Here is a 26,181-nt window from a genome sequence, read left to right on the forward strand (position 1 = left end):
ACATGTGCTCAGACAGTATTCAGTGCATGCCACTGACTTAATCCTTGGTTGATTTCTAGAGCTCCACCTAAATTTATGTAAAGTGACTCTGTGCAATTTTTCAATTCTAATTCTACCATCACATACATAAGCACTATGATGCAAGGAAGGATAACGCACTACTCTGGGCACTTACATATGACACAAAAAGAAATCCCACAAGCCAACCTGCAACTTACCACAAGGGCAGGACTGAGAAATCAAAAGCAGTCATGCAAAAAAGTTTAAACCAGCCCCACGTCCATGGTCTCCTCATGCTAGCTCTTTCTCGTTCCATCCATTCTCTATTTCTAGTCCCTTCTTTCTTCTTCTCCCTCTCTGATCACTTTCTCTCTACCTTCCTTCTCTCTCGCTCCCTCTTTCTCTCTCTCCAAGCCTCCTGTGCCTGCTGTAATTAATATTAAGGAGCTGGGGAAGCGACTGAGGTGCCGGGGCAGCCTGGACGCTCAACAACAGCCTCCAGCTTAGTGCGGAAATGTCTGGTAGAATAAAAGGTCTCTCCGGTTCTGTTTAACATTTTCCCAACCAAGCACTGCCCAATGGTGGTTGCAGGTGTAGCACGCCACAGGTACGTACTTGAGCAGCACAGCAGAGGTATGAAGCACTATATAATTACAATTATAATTCCATTATAAAAAATAATTTACAATGAGAAGTCTTTCCTTTTTTTTGGAGGAAACCACTATGAAACAAACTGACATTAAAAGGCTTGTTTTGTCTCTACTCATCACTACATGGCCACCAAATGGAGGTTTCTTCCAGTCATGGTTCACTTGTGTACATCTCACACCAAAGTCCCTGACTGAAGTGAGAGGCTCTTTAACATTAGGCCACGTTTGATATGCGACCTTGACACCAAACGTAGTGTTTTTGCATCATTTCTATTTATTTATATGGTTATTTATCTATTTTGCATATTTATGTGACAGCACACAATGCCAGTGTGTTTGACAATAAATGAGTGCATTAAATATTAAACGGGTAATTATTCTAAAGATAAGAAAATGCTGTCAGAGCAAGGTGAACTATTCAAATAAAAAAGGATATCAGAAGCTGGAGCATCAAAATGGGAATCCATGAAAGTAAAGAAACATAATTATGAAAAACAGATGAATAAAAAGCCATTATCTAATCTTGAAGTTTGAGGCTTTGTTATGTGTGTAATAATTACCCTGTAATTTGAATGTCTACTACTGCAGTTGGGGAAAGCCTGGAAGTGCAACACGCTTTTTTTCTGTAAAGTTAAATGCAGACATGTAGGTATAGCGTCTTTAGCAGTCAACAACTGTTTTTATGGCTGAAAATGCTTATTTAAATAGGATCCCTGATCAAATGTGCATATTTATAGAAACTATAACAGGATCTCTTTTATATATATAAACTGCCCTGGCCTAAACAAAGTAAAAACATGTTGCTGCTCTCACAAATTTCACAATGCAGCTTGATGAAAAAAATACCACTTTCTTTTGAAACTAGGCTTTTTGCTCTCATACCAAAATAATTTTCAACTAACTGTCCCCACGCCTCTCCTAATTTATAATAAATGTAAAACCAGGGCAAACACTCACATGTTTCTCAGGCCCACCGTCTCAGCAGGAAAAGTGTCTGCCTTCTTGCCGGCCGAGGTGTCTGAACGCTCTTCAGCCTCAGAACAAGAGGCACAGCTGTTAGGAATTCCTGGCCAAAGGTTGAGAGGGCACCGGGGCAGCAAAACACTCATGGGCTGGGCTGGGCCCAAAACTAAGAGGGCACAAACACTGCCGCACGAGTACGACTCGGAGGCAGGCAGATAATAAAATAAGGCCGATCACCTTTCAGCTTGTACCTAAGGCTGAAAGGTGATTGGCCTGATCATATTTTGGTCCCGCCATCCCTGCGCTGTCATTCACAGCTCTATTGTGCTGTGAAGGTGCATGGGCGTTTAGTTTTCTTTGAAAGAAAACGCTCGAGACCTGCGGACCCCCTGGGAATGTTCCACGGACCCCTGGGGGTCCGCGGACCACAGGTTGGGAACCACTGCTCTAGGTACTTTTACATCCAATGGGCAGGTGTGTCACTCCAAAAAAGCCAAAGTCTAGAACCATTTCTATCCATTCTGTAGTCTTGTGATAACCTATTTTCTGCATTTGTGCTTTTTTACCCTTAATCTCGTTACAAAAGGTATCGTACACACACACAGGAAATAAAGAGATGCAGGGTGATTTTCAAAATATTTATTGAAAAGACCACAATCTATGATAAAATATATGTGCTGCAAATATCAAGATAATGGGGCATTACAAGATTACAATTGTGACAGTTAGTGAAAAAAAGATGAAACAATCCAAAACATAGTGGAATGAACATGTATTTAGAATTCCTACCGACACATAACGTCTAGTTTCTAGCGAGAGCACAGCGGTGATAGCCCAATCTGTTCATACTCAGTCCATGAGAGTAGCACCCATCCCCATTACCTTAGAATGAAGGTCTGCCCTTTGTCTTCTTAGCTGGCTTGCACAGACAAGGCTGAGGTCTTGCTGAAAAATAGCATGCAGCATAGATGGAAATCCTGGTTGAAAGGTCCCCTCTCCACCCACTTTTGGCCTACTTGCTGTTTAATGAAAGAGCATGTATTTGTTCTGCGAAATAGGCCTAACGGGGGCATGGGGCTAAGTGTTAGACCATGTGCGTGCTCTTGTGGCGGCAATGCCAAACATTATCTTATGTTGGTCTAGTACTGTTCCCTGCCAACCTTGGGTCAGTAACATGATGAGAAATGTTCTGCATAATAACAATAATAACAACACTCTCAAAGAATAGCAGCTCATTAGAAAAATAAAATGTCCCCACTGAAAATCAAGCTATTAAAAAATTAATAAAAGGAAGAAATGAGAATAGAACATATTATATAGCTAAAAGGGCACAGGCTGCAGGTCTAAGCTAAGCTAAAATATATGTGCCCGAGCAAGGTACTAAAATTAACCCACAACAAGGATATGCAATGCTTCTACTAGGGAGTCATACTTTGTGGCATTAACTCTAAATTGTGCTACTCTACTTTGTGTCAACTGCATTTGGACTTTAATCCTACAGAGGTAAAAATGTATAAGACATAAAACTGTTCCAGGGGATACTTCTCTAGTTGAGTGTAATTCATCTGATCTAGTACCATGGGGTATCATTGAGAAAACCAAGCATGATTCATTGGTGTTTTTTTAATCCTATTTCTGACATCTGTTGATACCACATGTTATCTAACAACTTAGCACCAATATTATGGGACACATTAGTTTGTATAGACAATTCTCCTTGCGAGTGTATAGCATAATGTTTGGAGTTTAAGTGTGCATCATTATAAAAATGCAAAAGCAAAGACATAAAGGAACAAATAAATCAAAAATACATAACTTTCTACTTATACAATCAAACATCTTTCCCAAAGCAGAGATGGAGTGGGGGATCTTCAAAGCTGCAGTCATCTTCCTCCCTATTTCCCCTTTTACTTCACTGGCAGTGCTTGGCATGAAGTGGGATCCAGCTGGATGTCTGATAAGTGGATCCAGGGCATCCTGTTGTTGACCTTTACTGCTGTGGGAGTAGCCACTGTTATGAAGAAATGTCCATCGAACTTGGGATTTTTCCATTTTTGGACAAAGTTTTTTACGGATACTTGATCAACTATTTGCACAGCAGAGAGTTCGACCTTGATGGTGGCGTACTTTTCCTTTCCTTAGGTTGCCTGTTTAGGAAGGAACTTAGCAGCCTTTGTTAAGTCAGATAAATATGCTATGCTGTGTGCGTCTGTGGTACTTCATCTACAAAGGTATTTTGCCACTTGTATCTAGGGCGTTAGAGAAATTTGCGCATATGTATATATATGTATTTCGTTTATGTCCACTCTCCTGCTGGGTAAGAACTCCAAGAGCACACCTTTCAGATTCACGAACAAAAAGGTCAAAATTGTTAGAATAGTCAGATAGACCCTAAGTGGGAGATTTGCAAAGAGCTTGACAAAATGCAAGAAAGCTGGTTACATGATCTGATGTCCACAACAGTAGTTCAGGTATGTCCTTGCAGGTAAGAGTCAACAATACTTTGGTCAATAAGAAAAATCAGGGACCGCGGGGACATGTCCAGCCACCTACGATGGCAGATGTGTAGCCGAGGAGCTCCCGGACCCAGCTCTATATTTGGGCAGAAATATATGGGCTACCAGTGATTCAGCCGCCCTGAGCCTTCCTATCCTCCTGGCTGCCTACCGGAATCATGAAACGGGAGGAGCGGTGACGATCGGTGAACTGTGGCGGGTTCAGACGTGGCCGACGTCAGGCGAGAGCGGCGTGCTTAAAGCAGTGGCTGTCTGAGATTGGCCCCGGCCCCTGGTGAATACACGGTGGCGTCCGCAAATCCCCTTTCCTGTGTGCTCTGCCGTGGGGGCGGAGGCGCAGTGTTGCCCAACCGTGGCCTCACCAGAGCATAAGCAGTAAAGAGGCACCAGCGCAGGCCGTGTGGATGTCGCGGCCTGGCCTGCTCAATATTGTGAGGACCTGATTCGGCCGGTGGGCCGTTATCGAGAAGGCCACCAGGTGAGTGACGGAAGGCACCTGGAAGACAGCGGGATGCTGTGCACCTGGGCTGATTCCTCCCCCTTGGCCCTGCAAGTGAAGAGACTTGCCTAGCGTGGGTGGCACCTGGAGCAGCCCTCTGCCTGTGCGATCGTCCTCTGGGGGCTCCACTTAAAATGAGACCCCCCCCAATGTGACATTTTGTCCCCTTGGCATGCGTGGGCTATCCTGTGGCCCGGTATCCACGCTGCCACTGGCCCCGAGGTTGGGCCCGGTGAGGCTGTGGGTCCAGCCTGGACCGGCGATCGGCGCTGGGTGGGGCCCTAACAACTTGGAGACATGGAGGCTTGCCGTCCGCAGCCTTGCGGTATTACCTATAGAAACAGAGCCAGGTGAGAGGATTAGGATCGCAGAAGCTGAGACATGGGGCATCACGGATCACAGATATAGGGAGTTGCCTTCCTGGTGGCGCAGCAGCATCGCCACTGGTTGATAGTCCTCTTTGCCAACCCTCAGGACATAATCTACCTGGAGCCAGGGTCACCGCAAACAGGCCTTATCTGGCAGTTTGAACAATAAAACGGGAGGGTGTCATGTCACTGAAACCTCCCCCTCGACCTAGTAATATTTCTGAAGTGGGGGTCACAGTGCACTACAGCCCTAACCCTTTGTTCTGACCGCCGCACCTCACCAGCATCAACAAGGCTCATAAACGTCTCTGTGCTGTTGGGGCCACCTGTGGAAACGTACAATGGGGCACAATAAAACCAAGCAAACTAAATTAGACATACAAGCTTATACATGCTCTCCTCCCTCGGAGGGCTCTTCTACAAAGTATTGGACAAATATGTGCCCCCCACTAGGATACCACCCTCCACAAACAAACTGGACATCATCCTACAAGAAATACACAACTCTAGGATAGGTCTAGAACAACAGCTCGGGGTCATCACCACAGATATCACCTTGCTCAAGGATGATCAGCAAAAATTAGCAGACCGAGTCAAAGACATGGAACACTTGCTTTCAGCCTTAACACCTGAGGTGGCTGAACAGAAGGCCCTAGTGTCACAGCTGCAGAAACAAGTGGATCAGCTCCAGTCCCGAGCAGAAGATGCGGAAGGCCGAGCACGTAGGAACAACGTTCGGACCCATGGGTCTACCAGAAGGCTTGGAAGGACCCCAACTCACTCTATACATCAAGACATGGCTCCAAATGGTGGTGGCCCTTCAGGGCCTCTTGGACTTCTTTGCAGTGGAAAGAGAACACAGAGTGCCCACGAAAAGCCTGATCCCGGGGGCCCCCCGGGCCCTTAGTGGCAAGGATACTTAACGTCAGGGACAAGGACCATTTACTCAGAGAGGCTTGTGAAGGAGCACCGCTAATCATCAACGGAGAGAAGATCTCACTATTCCCAGATTTCCCACTAGCAGTTCAACGACAATGCTCCTCATTCTACACAGTGAAGCAATGAATGTGCAGCGTCAGTCTCTCATACGCCTTAATTTTCCCGGCCAAGCTGAAAATTGTCCAGATTCTCACGGGCATGCTGAGCAAGACTTTCAGCTGGCACAGCTGAGGCTCTTGCACAGGAAGAGACCAAGAAGAAAGCATATGGAGACACATACTGGGGGAGCTCCAACTCCCCAATAGATCCTGGAAAGTCAACGTGAAGACATCCATTCAGCGATGGCCCTTCGGGACCCAGACCCTCCCTTGTTCGCATCCGGCACATCCCAAGGCTGCATCCCGGACTCTGACACATAGGGTTGCATAGCCCTGTTCCCAACAATGACACAACAGACTGAGTTGTTGGGCTGATATAAGTAGACATCAGCCCACTCTTGTGTAGGTCCTCTGCATTATTGTATCCTTGACTGAGTACTAGAGAAAACCCTCCCTCTTTCCACCTGACTCTAGATACGATGAGCCTACCAACACCGGGAAGCTCCAAATGATATCACGCAGTGGTCCCTGGTCAACATCTGGGTTGACAGGGTTCTACCCAGAGCCGGGAAAGGAGGCTCAACAAAACCATGATTACAGCCTACAATGTCATCCTGTGACATCATGGCCCGGGTTCGGGCCCAACGATGGTTTCTTAAACACTCACTGTGTACGTTACTTGCTCTGCTGTTGGACAATGACTCCCACAAGCGCAGGCACAGATGTTATTGTTGATTTTGTACTCTGTTATAGAAATTCTAATGGTTGCACAAACTTTTCTTCCTTGGACCGAGTATTGGGGAAGTTGTTTTTATGTTTTGCTACTGCTGTCAATATTATGAGTATGTAGAGCACAGATGCCAAATGTGAGCGACACTCCATGCACAATCTACAATCCACATGATGGACAAGCGCTGGAATTGTTATAATGTACTCACATGGAATATACGAGGATTAGGCTCTCCCTACAAACGACACAGACTATGAGCACAAATGCACAGATGCAACATACACATAACATACCTTCAGGAAACGCAACTCACAAACTCAGAGCCTCAAAAGTTGTGCTGGAAGTGGAGAGGTCAGGTCTGCTCCACGTCATACTCTGCTTATGCTCGAGAGACCACGATCTGGGTGCGAGCTGGGGTACTCCTACAAATAAATGATTCAAGAATTGACACACAAAGTCGTTATGTCTTCCTGAAAGGATGCTTGGACTGGACTAAGTAGGGTTAGGGCGCTTACGTGCTCCTTATCAGGAACAGGACAAATTCTTTGCACATCTCACATCCACACTGGCAGATTGGGCACATATACCCTGGATCTTGGGAGGGGACTGTAATGCACCCTCCCTACCAACAGCAGCCTCGACTAAGCAAGCCAGAATGTTGAAACAATGGGTACCGAATTGGGGACTTGCTGACGTATGGTAAAGCTGCAACAGTAGTTACCGAGAGTACTCATTCTACTCGCCCCCACACTCTCTACACTCCCGCCCCCACAGGTTCCTCTGTTCCACCTCTTTGTCACCACAGATTGCACATGCGACATACTTAGGCAAAACACTGTCCGACCTCATCCCACTGGAAATCACTTTAACATGGGGCAGACTTCTACCCCAATCCCAACATGGCACCTTCAGCCTGCCCATCTGGAAGATGTGGCGTTCCACGCCAAAAATGCTGATACGATCGATTCATATTTCCAAGAATACAAAGGAATTACATCCACACGGCTGACTGAATGGGAGGCTTTTAATATCAGGGGGCGGTCGATAGCACAATAGTGTTAGCCAGAGCAGAAGTTCTACGAGTACTCACACAAGTGGAAAACAGCATAGGCACACTTCAAAGACTGGCTTTGCTTGACATGAGTAATGTGCTGCAGCTACAGGAAGCTAACGTGACCTTTGCTGACCTCTTGGAACGCCTCAGACTATTTGCCTACAAGCCATATACATAGAAACGGCACGCAGAAGCAGATAAGGCAGAGATACTCTTAGCTAGGTTGCAGACTCTGGAACAGTCACCAACTCCCATCCCAGCAATACAAACCCGCTCAAGGGAAACTGCAGTGACCGAAGCTGCCATTAACACAGCGTTCCAGGAATATTATGCATCTTTGTATGCCGCCCCACCTCCTCCTGACTGTGCAAAATTATCACAGTTCCTGGGTCAGGTCACCTTACCAAAAGTACTGAGAACAGAGAGGGAATCTCTCAACGCTCCAATTTCCTCTCAGGAAGTACGTGAAGACATCAGGACCCTTGCTCGTAATAAAACACTGGGCTCAGATGGCCTACCAGTGGAATTTTATTCCACTTATGCGCATAAGTTGATCTCGCACCTGGAGAAGCTATATAATGCCTCCTTTACAGCAGGTGTTCTCACCCCGACCACCCGAGAAGCGCTGGTAACCTCTCTTTTAAAACCCAGCAGACCACCATCCGATATGTCATCCTATAGGCCACTATCCTTACTGAATACAGAATATAAAATCCCCAGTAAGATACTGGCTGCCCGTTTACTTCCCCTTCTTCCTCGTTTGCTCCATACAGACCAAAGTTGTTTTGTTCCTGGCAGAACACCTCCCTGAACACACGCCGGCTATTTATGCTAATGGACGCTACCAAAGGCCATTACCCGCATGCGGGCTGCCTGGCTTTGGATGTAAAACAGGCATTTGACACCCTCAGCTAGAGCTACATGTTGGCAGCCCTGGCAGTGTTTGGGATACCAGAGGAGTATCTTAAATGGGTACGGCTATCATATACAATACCTACTGCAAGTGCCCGAACGGGAAGTCTCATCTTACCGACCTATAACATCGCCAGAGGGACCAGACAAGGATACCCCCTGTACCCACTCCTATTTGTGCTAGCATTGGAACCCCTGGTGCATAACATCTGGCGCACAGTGGACAGATGGGGTATCATGCTGCATCACACAGTCCGCTCAATATCTCTTTATGCAGATTATATGATCCTATACTATAGGGACCTACGAGACAATTTGGCTTTGGCTGCTGACACATTATATGCATTGAGCATCCTCTCCGGTCTGCGAATCAACGTTGATAAATCATATGCATTCTCCTTCAATGATACATACACAGATCTGACTGTGCGCTTTGGAGCGCTCCATATTAAGTTAGCTCCAACCTGCTTTCAATACCTAAGCATCCGTATATACAGAGATCAATCTGACATACTGGCAGGCAATCTGCACCAAACTATTGCAAGCTTATTCTTTCACTTTACAAATCTACCAATTATGGTTCCAGCGCAAACATTCAAGACCATTGATTCCATACTAATAGACCTGATTTGGGGTGGGTGCCGCCAGAGAGTGAGTCTTAAGAAGTTGCAGAGACCACTGGATGAGGGTTGTCTGGGAGCTACAGATTTCAAAGCCTATTGCATAGCTGGCTAATTGCAATGGCTCTCATATTGGCTTGCAGGCCGTAATTTATAAGAGATAGGCTACACTGGGGACATACTCCAATGGGGGTGTTTACAACAATTGTTATGTCCGAGCACGGCTGCACCCAACACAAAATATAATCTCCTGTGGTGCTGCTGGTGGTGGTGGTGGGGGGAGGCTCCAGCCCATCCCCTGGAGCAACGGATGGCTGCCCACTGGTGGTGGTGGTGCTGCTGCTGGTGGGGGCGGGAAGCTCCAGCCCATCCCCTGCAGCCTCAGATGGCTGCCCACTGGTAGTGGTGGTGCTGCTGCTGCTGGTGGGGGGAGGCTCCAGCCCACCCCCTGCAGCCTCGGATGGCTGCCCACTGGCGGTGGCGGTGCTGCTGCTGGTGGGGGGAGGCTCCAGCCCATCCCCTGCAGCCTCGGACAGCTGCACAACCATAGTTGGTGATGGGGGCTCCATCTGAGTCCCTGCACCAGGCCCCTTGTCCTTCCTGCCTGCTGGCTCCTTGCCCTTCGTGGCAGCAGCTGGGGCTGGCTCCTTGCCCTTCCTGGCAGCAGCTGGGGCTGGCTCCTTGCCCTTCCTAGCAGCAGCTGGGGCTGGCTCCTTGGTCTTTCGGCCCGCAGCTGTGTTCAGGCACCCTTTGAACCTCTGGACATGTGCCCTGGATCCTTCCCCACCACGAGTGGGTGTGGAGACTACTGGGCCTGTGGACTGGGTGGCTGAGGTGCTTGCCTGGGTTTTTGCCACCCTGGCCAGACGTGAACGACAGGGGGAGGGGTAGGGAAAAGGTAAATGGTGGAGAGGAAAAACCTCTTAGGCACATTGGGGCGGGAAGATGGAGAAGGTTTGGGAGTGGAGGAAGAGGGAGTCGTTGTGGGAGGTGTCTTTCTGCTGAGTTTGGGTGCAGGTGCTTGGGCTGGGTGCTGTTGCGAGGTGGATGGTTGTTGGGTGTCTGAGTGCTTGTGTTTGTGTACCTTGGGTGGGGGGACAGAGCAGTGGAAGAGGACACAGGGGACGTGTACATGGCTGTTGTGGAGGTGTCTGCCAGTGAGGTGTGTGTTCTGCTAGGTGTGGTGGTGATGCTGGTAGTGGATGAGGATGTAGTGAATATAGGTGTGACTGTAGACGGAACTGGAAGGGAGGTGGAGGAGGAGGAGGAGGAGGAGGGTGAGACAGAGGAAATTGTGGATGTTGGTATGTCTGCATCTGGACGGTGTTTGTGTGAGTGCCTGTGAGATGATGTGTGGTGCTTGTGTTTGCCTGTGCCACTCTAGTGTGTTGTCTTGTGTGCATGCTCATCTGCCTGTGTGCCTCAGATAGGTTGCAGTTGAGGGGAATGAGATTGGGAAGAGGAAGTTAGAGGGAGAGGGTGGAAACAGGGAGGTTAGAGCCTGGATTGATCTCTGTTGGGCCACCAAGCCAGTGTGAATGCCCTCCAGTAATGCATTAGACTGTTGCATTTGGGCTGCCAGCCCCTGGATGGCATTCACAATGGCTGACTGCCCTACAGAGATGGATCTCAGGAGGTCAATAGCCTCCTCACTCAGGGCAGCAGAGCTCACTGGGGCAGGGCCTGAGGTGCTTGGGGCGAAGGAGATGCCCACCCTCCTGGGTGAGCGGGCACGGGCAACTCAATGAGGGGCTTCTGGGAGAGCGGTGCTGGTAAAGGGGTGTGGAGGCTGTACCTGTAGCTGGGGTGGGCACAGAGGTGTCCGCCACCACCAGGGAGCTTCCATCGGAGGAGGTATCTGTGTGAGAACTGTCCCCTCCAGTCTCTGCCGTGGTGCTTTCCTCGCCCTCCGTCCCACTGGTGCCCTCAGAGTCTGTGGACTCTGCCTCCTGGGTCCTATGGGATGTAGCTCCCTACGTAGCCGGTGCCTCTGCTCCTCCACCAGATGATGCTAATGCACATAAGGACAGGGTGACAAAACAAAAAAGGGGGGAAGACACAAAGGATACACTGGGTCAATGGCTGCACCAACACCACCGTTGGTGTACACACCACCCTCACACACAGGGAACAGCCCTACGCACAATGCATTGCGCTACCAGTTATAATGCTAGCCCCCAAGGCATGGGGAGGGGCACACACCACCAAATGCAGCACACCTGGGACCCACCCAGCCCTGACCAGTTGTGGATACCTACGAGCTAGGTAGCAGGATTATCACTTTAGATCCATGGTCACCATGAGACCTACTCTGCAATGTCAGGCCTAGCCTAGGGGCACCCACTGACACACATCCCCCACCCGGATACCACCCTACCATGCGTAAGTTGTAATGATGGGCACTGTACTCACCCCCTTGTGGCTGCTGTGATGCCCTCAAGCACCCATCCAGCTCTGGATAGGTCACCGCCAGTATGCAGGCCATCAGGGGGGGTCAGGGTTCGATGGGCACCGCCTCCCTCATTGGAGTCCATCCACAACTGGGCCTCCGCCATCTTCTGTGCCCAGCGTCTCAGGTCGTCCCACTGTTTCCGGCAGTGGGTGCTCCACCTGACGTAGACCCCCAGGGTCCGCACATCCTTGGCGATGGCACGCCATATACCCCTCCTTTGATGGGCGCTGATCTGCAGAGGAAATCCACACAGGAAATAGTATCAGTCAGACAGTCCTGCCTGTTACTCTTATGGCCCACCATACCTCTTCACATCACCATTTACACACACATGGCCCAGCACACAAGCTGTACGCCGCCCAGGGGACATCCACCCTCCCCTACACGAGGCCTTCACACACACACCAGTCCATGCATTCATGCCACATGCATTGTGCCCACAGTGCACTCGTTGGTCTGGAGGCCCATACAGCAGTCCGTACTGGGGTAGAACCCCATCCACCAGTCACTTCAACCCTGCCGAGGTGAAGGCAGGGGCCCTTTCCCCGGTCAAACAGGCCATGGTAGGTTCCAGACACAGGTCACAGCAGCACATGCAGTGTAGGTCTTCTCCTGTTGAAGGTCAGGTAGCAATTGAGTGATCAGATATAAAATGGCGGTCACGTCTGTGGCAGTGCATATCATCACCATCGGCGTACATCACCATTGGCCACTGTACCCCATAGGGCTCAATGTTAACTAATGAGGAGTTGCACAGCGGTTCCCGACCGCCTACCGCAACGGCGCACAACACCAGCAGAATTACCTCACTTTCACCTGTCCCTCCACACAGGACAGGCGGACGCCATTTCGAGGGGGGGGGGGCAGGCCCTGGATAATAACTGTGTCACAGTTAAAAATTGGACATACAGGACAAATCCCACTTAACCATTACAAATTAACACACTACTGTTGTGGCTCCAATGTTCAGTTTGTGACGGGCTCCTCACTCTTTTGTCCCTTAGACTGCAACTGCTGTGGATGAATAGGAGATGGAGACATACCCCCATGTACAGACCCCTGGTTGACTTGGCAACAATGGAGGACAGGCACATTATCCTCATCTATAGACTTGAGAGGGCCACAATCACAGAGCTGTGTGCCCAACTGGAGCCTGACCTGATATCTGCTATCTGTCACCCCACTGGGATCCCCCATTTTGTGCAAGTGCTATCAGTGCTCCATTTCCTGGCAACTGGTTCTTTCCAAGTGACAGTGGGCTTGGCAGCAGGAACGTCACAGCCAATGTTCTCTATAGTGCTGACCAGAGTGTTGTCTGCCCTGATTAAACACATGTGCAGCTACATTGTTTTCCCCCAAGTGGAGGATTTGCCCACAGTAAAGGCTGGCTGACTTCTACGAAATGGGACTCATCCCCAACATAATTGGGGCAATTGATGGAACCCATATTGCATTTGCCCCCCCCCCGGCAAAATGAACCGGTGTTCAGAAATCGGAAGAGTTTCCACTCCATGAATGATGGTGTGCTTGGCAGACCAGTACATCTCCCATGTCAATGCTAAGTATCCTGGGTCTGTGCATGATGCCTTTATGCTGAGGAATAGCAGCATCCCAAATGTGATGGCCCAACTACAGAGGGAACGGGTGTGGCTAATAGGTGAGCCCTGATTCCCACCCAGTATATGTTGGTGTATGGGTATGATATGGGCCATATATGATAGTGTGTGGCTAAATATTGTCCCTCGATATTTGCAGGTGACTCAGGTTACCCCAACCTATCATGGCTACTGACCCCTGTGAGGAATGCCAGGACAAGAGCAGAAGAACTTTTCAATGAAGCACATGGGCAAACAAGAAGGATAATCAAAAGAACCTTTGGCCTCCTGAAGGCCAGGTTCAGGTGCCTCCATCAAACTGGTGGATCCCTTTGCTACTCACCCAAGAAGGTCTGCCAGATAATCGTGGCATACTGCATGTTGCATAACCTTGCCTTGAGACGCCATGTGCCTTTTCTGCATGAGGAGGAGGCTGGAGATGGCCGTGTGGCAGCAGTGGACCCTGTGGACAGCGAGGATGAGGAAGCAGAGGATGAGGACAACAGAACAGCAGTGATCCGACAATACTCCCAATGACACACAGGTAAGACAGTGTTACTTCACATTTCATTGTCATTATTTAAATTATCTTTGGCACTTGCATGCTGTGCTTTCCCACTTCTATGCCCACTCACTGTACCCTTTGGCAATTCATTTTGCAGATGTTGGTGCCCCACTATCACTCCTGGTGTGATCACTGCAGGAAACTACAGGTCTTTCCTATGTGAACATTACTGTACAGTTGAATTGCAATGTTTGAATCTGGTTAAAAAAATACATACTTAAAAAATGTTACATACGCCATACAAAGGGTGTTTATTGAAGTGCTAAGAAGAAGAGGGGCAAGTACATTGGGATGAGGTGATGATAGAGGAAAGTCCAGGGTATTGTTCCAGTCTATTTGTAGCACAGGTGCATTGTCCATGGGGACATAGGAAGGGGAGCAATGGCAGTTCAAGGTGGCCAGGGTGACAGAGTGGGACACAAGGGTGACAATCAGGAAAGTCTCATTTCCTGGCAGGGGTCTTGGCAATAGTTTCTGGCTTCTGCCTGGATCGCAGGGAACATTTGCAGGGTGGTTCACCTTCTGAAGGGGGAGGGGTTCTGGTGGCCTGTTGGTCCTGTGGCAGGGGCTCCTGTCCACTAACGGCAGCAGAGGTGGAAGGCAGTTCAGATGTCTGGCTTGTGACAGGGGCCCGCTGTTGTGAGACTGCCTCCCTCATAATGTTGGCCATGTCTGCCAGCACCCATGCAATGGAAACCAGGGTGGTGTTGATGGCCTGCAAGTCCTCCCTGATCCCCTGGTACTGTCCCTCCTGCAGCCACCTGCTCTCCTGCACGTTGTCCAGGATCTGGCCCAGGGTATCCTGGGAATGTTGGTAGGCTCCCAGGATTTCAGTGAGTGCCTCCTGAAGAGTCGGTTCCCTGGGACTGTCCTCCCCCTGGCGCACAGCAATCCTCCCAGTTTTCCTGTTGTCCTGTGCCTCTGTCCCCTGAACCATGTGCCAACTGCCACTGACCCCATGTCTTGGGTATGAGGTGTGCCCTGGGTTCCCTGTAGTGGTGGACACACTGCTGACTGACGTGTCCTTGGGACAGAGATATGGGAAGCTGGGTGGGTGCTGTGGTGGTGTTTCCGATGGGGGAGGCTCTGTGGTGGTGTGTGCCTGGGCCTGGGTCACCAACTATACAGAGGTCCCTGATGGGCCAGGTTGGTCATCCAGATCCAGGCGTCGAAAGCTGCTGTCATCACTGTGGGCCTCTTCAGTTGGGGGACTGGATAGTGCTGCCACCTCTTCTCCGCTGACATACCTGTGGGGATGTAAATGCTGTGTTATTGTTTCTGTGTGTGACATATTGTGCATCAGTGGGTTGCCCTATATGTTTGTATTTGCCCTGACAGCTTTGACTTGTGTAGGTTGGTATGTGGTGGGCTAGCTGATTCTCTCTAGTGTGCATGCTTTGGTGATAGGTGTCCATGCAGGGCTGTGAGTGATGTCCATGCATTGGTGGTGCATGCAGGGCTTGCCACTGGGATGGGTGGGATGTGAATGTGGGTTGTGTGGGAGGTGGGGGAGTGATGGGAGTGAGGGTGAGGGTATGTGATATGCAAATAGGGGGGAGATAGTAGTATATAGTTGACTTACCAGAGTCCAGTCCTCCTCCTACTCCTGCGAGGCCCTCAGGATGCACGATTGCCAAAACTTGATCCTCCCCTGTTGTTAGTTGTGGGGGAGGAGGTGGGGGGCCAACACCAGTCCTCTGGATAGTGAGCTGCTGTCTTGCTGCTATGGAACGCACCTTCCCCCATAGGTTGTTCCACCTCTTCCTGATGGCATCCCTTGTTCTAGGGTGCTGTCCCACGGAGTTGACCCTACCCACGATCCTCTGCCAAAGTTCCATCTTCCTAGCAATGGATATCTGCTGCATATGTGGTCCAAACAGCTGAGGCTCTACCCTGATGTTTTCCTCCACCATGACCCTTAGCTCCTCCTCTGAGAATATGGGGTGTCTTTGTGGTGCCATGGGTGTTGTGTGAGGTGTGTAGGTGAGGGTGTGTAGGGTGATGTGTTGGGGTGTGTGATGTGGGGTGTGTAGGTGCATGCATGTGGGTGGTGTATAGGTGTAGGTGGTGTGTGGCTCTGGTTTTGTCTGTGGTCGTGGTGTCTGTCTCGTGCCAATGGCTTGTATTCGTAAGAGGTTGTGGGTAATGTGGGTGTGTGTTTTATAGTGGTATGGGTATGTGGGTGTGGTGTGTGTATGGGTGTCAGGTGTGTGTTATTCAAATTGACCAATGTAGTGTTGTTTTGTATGCGTGTGTGTATTTTGAGAACGGCTGTATGTACCGCCAATGGTTTACGGCCATTGAATGTCCGCCGTGGTGATATAGGAGTCATAATGTGATGGCCGTTGTTCTGTTGGCGTAACGGTGTGGGTTTTGATACCGGCAGTTTATTGTTTTGATACCGCCAGTTTATCACTGACCTTTGGTGTGGTGGACTTGTGTGTGTGGCTGAATAGTGACGGATTGGTGTGTTTGTGTCATAATATGGTGAACGGATATCCACGGCGGTGGTGGTATGTTGGCGGCAGACAGCGTGGCGGTAAGTGGGATTTACCGCCAATGTCATAATGAGGGCCTAAATGTTGTAAGTAATGTAATGAAGGACAGCATACGTTATGTGACTTAAAACTTTACAATCTCACGAGACTTGCAAGATGATGGAAAGAGGAGGGTGGTAGAGAATATTCCTGCTACACAATGGTATTAGTGCATAGGTTTATGTGTATCATCCACAATGAAGGATACAGACCAGTTGTCCACGATAAACATACAAAATCTTCGAGCTTGCAAGAGTCTTGCGGGACACGAAGAAATGCATGGCCAAAGGCAAGCATTTGTTTTTTTATATTATTTATTTATTCAGATTTAAATGAACATACAACGAGAAACACTTGGGCAATGCAATAGTAGCACATACATGGTCCCACAGCATGAAACCCCGAGGCCGCTCCAACAATTCACAGAAGGAATGTGTCCAGAGGAGAGCCCCCCCTCTCAATTCAGGAACATCATAGCCATCCGTAGTGCCAGAATATTAGGCCGTAGGGGCGCAAGTCAAAGGCAAGCATTTGGGTGCTCCCATACTCGAGAGAGTCTTGTGCGATTGTGAATATTAAATGAGTAGATGAGTTCACAATGCATTTTATCAGTAGGAATGACTATTGTGGTGCCTGTTTTTTGAGAGGAAGTGTGTAAAAGATAACTACTGTGATGAACAGATGGTTAATTCTTATTTTAAAACATTTTTACAGTCTCGCGAGCATCTTCTGAGACTCGCATGGAAAATTACTGGGCCTGCCAGCAAATGTTTTACAATTTTGCAAGAGTCTTGCGAGATTGTATAAGGAGTAGTAAAAAAAAAAGGAGGCAAGGCTCTACCAACAGTTGCCATTTTTATTACATAATTGAAGAAATGCTGTGATGTGACGGGGTGCAGAATCAGAGATAGCTCAGGTTGTCTTTGGTGCTTTGGAGGAGAAGAAACTCTTTTTGAGTTGTGCTCAGTAGAACTTATATTGATGGGGATGTGAAAGAGACTGGTGTGATCATTTGCATTCAAGAAAGAATTCCAAGTTCAGGTAATTAGTCATATATTTTATAAACTGTGTTGTGAAGTGTCGGAAAGTGTACTAATGTTAATACATTTTTTGTAAAGAGTGAAAAGTTGTTTCGGGAAGAGTAGATGTACTAATATAGCTTTTGAGTGGTACAGATTAGAATGCAGAGAAATGTGAGCAAGGTTTCCAGATTGTGTTAAAAAATCAAATGTACAAACTGTGTGTACTTCTAAGTAAACAAAGCAGTGTTTCTCACATTTTAAAACAAAGAATGTGATAATACAAGATGTACTGATGTTATGAACCTCCTTGTACATATACTTTAGCTCTATGAAATCTTTGAGTGGTGTTATTGCTATCTCTAGAGTGAAAAGCTGCAGTGAGTGGTAGCTAAGGTATTTCAAAAAGAATATATATCTTTATGAACTTGTATGAAATGAGTTTGAGGGCATGTTCTAATTTATTTATGATAAAAAGGTGCATTGGGAGAGAGTGTAGAATTTTTCAGGAAAAAGGAATAACAAGTTACTGGTGCATTAGATGTAAATATGTGATTCTGGGTAAAAAATGTGTAAAGGTTCATAATATATATACTAAAAGTATCACTGTCATTATCATCATCATAAAAACTTTATAGGGTCTAGTTTGACCATAAAGGTACACAAGAACTAATTTTGCATTCATCATATTTAAAATCAAAACAGGTATATTATATAAGCTAGCCATATAAAAGGAAAAAAGAATAACAGCATCCAAGCAAATTATGGCCAGTATAGTTCATTTTCAAACCACTTAAAACCATGTCATAAGGCGGCAAATCACATTAAAGTGCATAGCATTTAAATCCATCTGACTTGAAAAGGCAAGGAAAAGCATATAACAAACATTTTATAACAACAGTAAAGTGCAGGATACATAGGATCAGGTCAACCTGGCAAAAGTCGGACATCATAGACAATAAAATAAAGAGCTGACACATAGAGTCTCCAATCACCAAACCATTGTATTGCATTATGCCTCTCATAATGAGGACAGAACCAAAGGTACATCTGAAAAATAAAACAAAAAGCAAGCTAAAAACTCTCATCCATGCCCCACATCCAGCAACATTCTCAGTCTCAAATACAAAGCCTAAAATCAGGCAACAGCATAGGTTGCATGGACATCCAGGACTAACTGGCGGTACCTAAAAGCAGGCTTAACGTAGACAAAATTCAAAGATTTTACCAGAGGTAACAAAAAAGTATTTCAGGGAACATCATAAAAACTACAAAACAAACAAAATGGACAAGATCCTGGGCAGAGATCTTATCACATAAGCAAGCACTGAACTGCGCGGTTCCACTAGTGGGCGTAGATAGCATCAGCAGCAGATGAAATTGGTTGAACCGAAATCTGGGGACGAGGAACTGATGCTGACCATTAGACAATCACCCACTAAAATAAATCAGACTTTCACATTGGTACAAATATCATTGTTCAGCATTTGCTCCCTTAAAAAAGTGTGTCAGAAAAAGTGAGACCTGTTGTCGTGTTGTGAAAATTTTAAAGGAGAAAGCCACGAACTACAGGGGAGGTGAAGAAAATGTCTTGCATATTGGTAGAGCTTATTGCCAGACTCTTAATCCTTCATCTTAAAGCAAGAGAACTAAAAATGAACAGACCTGTCTTTGCGTGTCCCCTTGTCGAAAGCACAGTAGGATTAAAATATGATTTGTAGCCTTCCAGGAAAAAGGAAACCTCAACATCCCACGTCTTCTGTAAACATATTATGGTAAAAGATCTCAGAAAGATTAGTCAATCAGGGTCATTGCTTTTGTTGTTTATTTCTGCCACATTCTAGGATGCTAACATGAAGCGACTAACAATGGTGCCCCCTTTATTCATGTAACTTTTGTGGGTGTCTTTAGAGCTATTAAGATCATCCCAAATTTTATGGTGTGCCCCTCCTATTAAATAGCTGCTCTGCATCCCTGGTAGCGGTTACCTCAGTACATAACTTCCTGCTGGTTACAGGCACAAACTGGCTGCCAACACCATCATCATTATTACAAGTCACCTGGATTGTTGGGAAAAATAAGGGGTTTATCTCCTCTTGTCCAAAATAAGATACAGGTTTCAAAACCCCCTGTGTCTGCCATCTGGTTTGACATCCCACTAGCCCCATTCCCTTTCTTCACCTTGATAAGCTTCCTTCACTAGTTGGTACTAGTCTAGTGACTCTGCCTTCAAAATTTCATATCCATTATGGGTAGACATACCAAAATCTCTATCCTCAGTTAACCTTAAAACCCCATTGCTAGTACTTTTGTTACAATCACTAACTCACAGATGGTTTTGGGGTGCCAACTAGCGATACAAATATCCAAGAGGGAAAGCCTGAATAAGCCATGTGCGAGTAAGCTGGCTGGCAAAATTCAAAACCATTTGAACAGCTCTGGGATGGTCAATATTACTGCCTATGCAATCCCCATGAAAGAATTTGGGATTTGACCCAACCCATACAACCCTCTGAGCTATAACAAAGCTCTGGGCCTGGGTTGGCCCATCACCACCCAACTGAGACAGCCAATGGCTGACTTTGTTTCTAAAACTGTGATAATCATCTCTTTCCCCATGTTTCAAGATGGGGACCCCAGTTAATACCACAATGTAAGGGGCCGAGGCAGGAGGAAGACTAAGGACAACTCGGGGAGTGGTACAAGACCAGCTTTACAACTCAAGACACCCAGCTCCCCCTGAGATGGCTTATATACTTGGTCACGCTTAGGGCCTCACAAACCATCAACCAGATTTGGCGACACCAAAACACGAGGTCACGCGGGCTGCTTTGACAGGACCCCGAGAGTCAGGGATAATTAAGCTGGTAGTTGGCAAAGTGGGGAGCCGTAAAATGCCATCCTTTGGTAATGTGCATGATCTAGGAGGTCTCTGAGCCAGATCACTAGGTATCACAGTCCCCAGCCCTATCTGCTCCTACCCCTCAGGTGCACGACTCCAGAACCATGCATGGACAAATTGTCTTTATAAAACTGAATTAGGTTATTTAAGCTGTTGTCAATAGACAGTTTCTCCAGAAATTTACCAACTGCAGTCTCCACACTTACTGAACCTTGGGAGCAAAGTCATCAAATTTAACATTATCAGGATAATCATTGAGTGTTTATGTTCATTGTCCTTTATGCTCAAGGAAAAAGCTGGTCAACCCTTTAAGTTGGACTCCAACTGTGTAAGGGCTGCAGCAGATTTTTTGAGTTTTTTTTCTCGTCTAGATGCCAGGAGCACCATAATCAAACAAACAGCTCCTAATCTTGGTCTCGGCCTCAGTCTCTGCCCAGTGAACTTCTACAATGACAGTTACAACAGTAGCCCCATCTAAGCAAGTCCCTTCAGCTGACTTCCTCTTAAGATCTAAACATTATAAGGAGGCTGCTTCAGCTCTGAGAAAGCAAGACAAATACCCAAATTCTCCTCCGCTGTACAAATGTCATTGTTGGTTGCCCCCACTACTGTTGTTAGGAGAGAATTGAGGGACTTAGAGAGGCCATTAGAGACCGTGTCCCTTGAGATGGTTCCAGGCTGCGTAACTCTTACCCATTCCAATATGAGGAAAAAAACCAATGCCCAAATGAAAGGTGAGTGGCCCAGCTCAGCCACTGTTGGGGGATGATGGGTGAAGGTGGGTCCACGCAGTTGGGAGCAGCCAGGCACTTTATGTGCTGATGTCAGCTGGCCCTTCCTCCTCCCCCTGTGGGCTAGCGATGTCCCCTGGGACATGTAGTTCCTACACAAGAAGCACAGGTTAGCATAATTATTGACCAGTATGTAACTTTTATGTTTTTTGGTTATTATGTCTTCTTTTGAGGAGGAAAATAGAAACTTGTCTTTGAGGAAATATCTGCTTACATAAGTAGCAAAGAAGAGACTTGTTAGGACAAGCAGGATGGTGCTGTTCAGCAATAACTACCTCCCTAGGCACAGTGCATTTAGGTTGGAAGAATGTGGAGTTGTGTGAACCGTTGAGTACTTCAGTAGCACGGGCTAACTCTAGACAAACTAGGCTTTGTAAACTGTACATATAGATGTGCTGTTTTTCTGAGACTTTGTTGAAACCTTGTCTGCCCTAACACAGCACACCATTAAAGTCTCTTTAGCAGGCGAAGGTGGCCAAAAGAGTAAAAAAAGAAGTGCTACCTACATCATTCAGTAGGCAAATAAAGTGAAAAGGGGGAGTTTCAAGAGGGGCTTTTGAGCATCAGAAAAATCGTTATGCATTTTAAAGTTGTTTGTTTTTTCATGTTATAGTTGTTTATATTGTTTGTTAAAGTAGTTGCTATAGTTTTTTATTGTTAAATTGTTTTGTTATGATAAAAACTTCAAAGTTACTTTGCATTAGTTTCCTTAATATTTATTATAAACCAGGTTTATTATAGTATTGCAATATTCAGTAAAACCAGCAATACCGTGCTGAGGGACTGTAAATAAGCGATTACACCCATATGTATGTAAATGGTACTATGCTCATCCTTTACCCTATAGAGAGTTGGTAAAATAAGGGTATGGTTGGTTGTCATGCAACAGTGAGGTGTTGCATGCTGTAGTGTAGATATCTGTGATGCAAGAGAGGGATCTTCGCACAGAGGTAAGTGCATGTTTACCCTCTAATATACATAGTTATCAGCTGCTGTGCACACCCTCTTATGTATAGTTGTTGCCACTGGGAGGCATTTGAAACAGCAGTAAGTATGTCTCCACAACAAAATATGGACATAGGTTGTCCAAGCCACAGTTCTAAGCAGAGGAGATTCTCCATTTTATAGTTGCAAGAAATGTTTTTTTTTGGTTGCCAGAGTATGCACCCTGTGCAAGCAGGAACTACAACTTCTAGTCAGGGTAAGCTAGATAACCATTTGGAGATAACTTGTGCTCACTCTTTGGTAGCTTGGCACAGGGCAGTCAGGCTTATCTAAAGAGGCAATGTGTAAAGTATTTGTGCAATACTTACATTAGAGTGACATTGTGAAGACACCTCAAAAAAACTCCTTAAAAGTTTGGAAAAATAGACTATGATTTTATAAATAAAACAAGACTAAATCGACAAAAATTCAATAAGCAGATCCTGAGATATGCAATTTTACTGATTTAGGTGAGGATAGTGCATAGAAGAGCAAAGCGCAAATGGTAGTTATCTGACGTCGAACTCTGTTGACATTAATGCAATGCGTCATCATCGAGTCACACAGCAAGGTCCTCGGATCGGCACTGCATCATCGTTGTCAAATTGGTAATGCATCAGAGGGCACTGTGTTGGTTCTGAGTGGCGCAAGGCTTGGATGCATCTATCCTTTCAGAAAAGACAGCTGCAAACCCACTTCCAATGCCCAGGATTGGATTGGCACCTCAAGCATGGGTAGGCCTCACAGACGGCAGAGTCCAGCAGCAAGAGCAGAGTTGCAGGCAGTTTTTGATGACCCTGAGACTGCAGGAGAACTGGGGGCAAGCCAGCAAACATATGGAGTCACTCTGGGTCAAATGAGAGGATCCAGTCCTTCCACAGCTAGGCAAAGATCAGCAGGCAGCAGGGTAGCTCAAAAGGCAGAGAGCAGTCTTTCTTGGAACGCAGTTCTAGCAGTGTGCCACTCCTTATAGCACAGCAGTCCTTACTCCAGGCAGAGTTCTTTCCAGGTCTAGTAGTGTACTGATCTGAAAGGGCAGAGACCCAGTTCTTATACCCTTGTACCCAAATGTGCCTTTCAAGGAGTGGTGATTTAAACGAAGGTTCTTTACAGTGCATCAAGGCTCTTTCTTCCTAGCCCTGGCTCCAGACTACCAGTAGGGGGCAAGCAACCCTATGTGTGGGGACAGGGTCTTCCTATTCATATGTATTGGCTCCCCTCCACCCTCCTACCCAGGAAGGCCCATCAGAATGCAGATGAATGCAGATGGGTGCTCAGAGAAATCTAACCCTCTGTGATTGTGGATGTCTAGGGGGAATGCACAAAGTGTAGCTGTCACTCTCCCCAGACATATATTGGAGGTAGACCGCAATGCACACAGAACAGTAAGAGCGGAGAAATTTCCACTTTCTAAAAGTGGCATTTCTAAAATATTAATGTTAAATCCAACTTTACTACTGAAACTGAAACATAATGCAGCTACTCCTTTCTGATCAGGAATTACAGCTTAAAAGTATATCAAGAAATTCCCAATGCTGGCCTATGGGAGGAGTAAGTCTTACAGTAGTGAAAAAATGACTTTGGGAGTTTCTCACTGCCAGGGCATGTAAAAAGTAAAAGTACATGATCTGTCTTTTATTTACATTACACCCTGACCTATGGACTACCTAGGGCCTACATTAGGGGTGACCTATATGTTATAAAAGTGCAGTTTAAGGCTTGGCAAGAGGTTTTAAATGCCAAATTGAAGTGGCAGTGCACACACAGGCTCTGCAGTGGCAGGCCTGATACATGTTTGAAGGGCTAATTAAGTGAGTGGCAGTATCAATTTACAGGCCCTGGGTATATGATATACCACTTCACAAATGACTTACAAGTAAATTAAATATGCCAATTGTGGATACACCATTGTTACTATGTTTAGGGGAGAAGCTTAGCACTGGTCAGCAGTAGTAAAGAGCTCAGAGGGCTAAAACCAACAAAAAGATATCTAAAAAATGAGAGGCAAACAGGCAAAAGGTTTGGGAGAAGACAACCCTAAGGCTGACAGGTCTAGCAATAGTCTGGTATGGACATCCATCAGCATAAAGAATTATGTACAGAGAGAAGTTTCTGCCCAAAGCCAATCTGTACATCCTGGGGAGATGTTTTCACCTGAGAGGGTAGTGTGTTTTAATATCACAGTCTCTATATATATTATGCAAGACATACTAGCCACTTTTCACCCCCTAATTTTCACACGCTTTATCCAAGAGACACATTCCACAGAAGTGCGAGTCCACAAGCACAATGTTGGATTGCTTAGAAAACCTCAGGTCAGAATATCCCAAAACACACCAGCTGAATGGAGGCGATTTTAATTCATATTTACTCAGAAACAACAATCACGAGGAATGGAACGAGAGGGAGGATGAATATTGTAGCATTCGACAAGTGACCGCATATACCCAGCAGCAGGAAAAAAATTGGTGTATACCGGGCAAATGCCGTAGAGGCTTTATGGATGATATGTATCAATGGTAGAATAAAATCAGATAGTCCAGTGGCATACACTAACATCTACCCTTTTAGATTTGCAACCCTGGACAATCTATGGTCTTCAATATAACATTTTTACAATATAGAAGACTTTCAGATAATTCCAAAAAAGTCAAGTGATCATGCAGCAATTCTATGCAAGATCACTATGCCCTTGGAAAGGTACCAGGCAACAAAGATGATTGGCCTTTAAGAAGACTTTGCCTGGTTAAAGAGAATAAACTGGCGGATTCAGGAGTCCCAAATGAACAAAATAAAAGAAAGCTTAGGTCCAACAGAAAGGGATCTTCTAAAAAAAGAAGGAAAATGAAGTAATAACAGACTATACTACATTGATTGCATCACTCCAAGACAACTAAGCAGAATGGCCCAAAAGAAGATCAGAGGTTGAAGAAAATAGTCTGGGGCACTCTGAGGGCCTTCCAACATGAATTTTAAGAAAGGAGTTAAATAAAACCATCAGGTGTCTCAAGTATAAAAACCATGATGTAAAAGGTAAGAAGGAAAGAGTGAAAATACTGATGTCATCAATGATGTCATCTGAGATGTCATTAGTGTTTTGTCATAAATGATGTCATAGAACATATCATGAGTGTTGTCATAGAACATACCATAAGTGGTGTCATTTGTGAGGTCAAAAACAGGAGGGGGTACAAGTTATAGTTAGGCCTGCTAGCTATAACTGGTGAAAATCTATGTATTTTCAGTTCAGTATATTCATGTTGTCAATAAAGGTTAAAGTGGTTTTATAGTTAGGTGAAAATGCCAGTTTAAATGTAACATTTTTAACCCCTTAAATGCCCACCCTCGATTCCCAGTGTGTCTGTTGGCAGTCACTGGGGAGGGCTTTAAAGGAACTTCTGGTACTTGCATAGGAGGTTTCTTTCCTAAGGCTCAAGGGTGGGCTGAAGCAGAATCCCTTCTGCTCTGGGTCCCACCGACTGCCACATCCATTTGTGACATCAGTGCGGTGCACAAACTGACAACACAGCAGCAAAACAGCAGGATAAGTAAACTGCTCCCACGTCTGGTGGGGTTTTCTTTGGGCAGACGTGGAGTCATCTTTGGAGAGAGGATAGTGTACCAACGATGTCTCCCTTAAACTGTTTTCTGTTTGTGGATCGGGGTACCCCTGCGATCCACGAGCAGAACCACTACACTACCAACAAATATGCAATATTTGGGGGGGGAGGGGGTTGAGCCCCTGGTACATGAGCCGATCCCCAAGGGCAGGGGGGGGCGAATATATTTTTTTAAGATCTGTGTTTTCCCTTGGGGGGGCGCAACTGTTCCTTTTAGGGGAAAACAAATAGTACCATTTTGTTTGGGGGATGGTCATTCTGATATAAGAGTCAGTCCCCATGGGGGCATAATAAATATATTTACATGTGAGCATGTGCGTTTCCCCTGGGGGTGTGTGATCGTGACACCAGGTAGGACGGTAAGAAG

At 46.4% G+C, this 26,181-nt stretch overlaps 1 long non-coding RNA gene across 2 annotated transcripts in view; it reads right to left on the reverse strand.

Moving 5' to 3' along the window:
* LOC138259863 (uncharacterized) overlaps positions 1-26,181 on the reverse strand; it is a 407,800-nt gene that overhangs the window by 92,173 nt on the left and 289,446 nt on the right. The gene's annotated exons all lie outside the window — the stretch shown is intronic.

The sequence above is a fragment of the Pleurodeles waltl genome, chromosome 9 (assembly GCF_031143425.1).
Source record: "Pleurodeles waltl isolate 20211129_DDA chromosome 9, aPleWal1.hap1.20221129, whole genome shotgun sequence".
Taxonomy (NCBI): Eukaryota; Metazoa; Chordata; class Amphibia; order Caudata; family Salamandridae; genus Pleurodeles; species Pleurodeles waltl.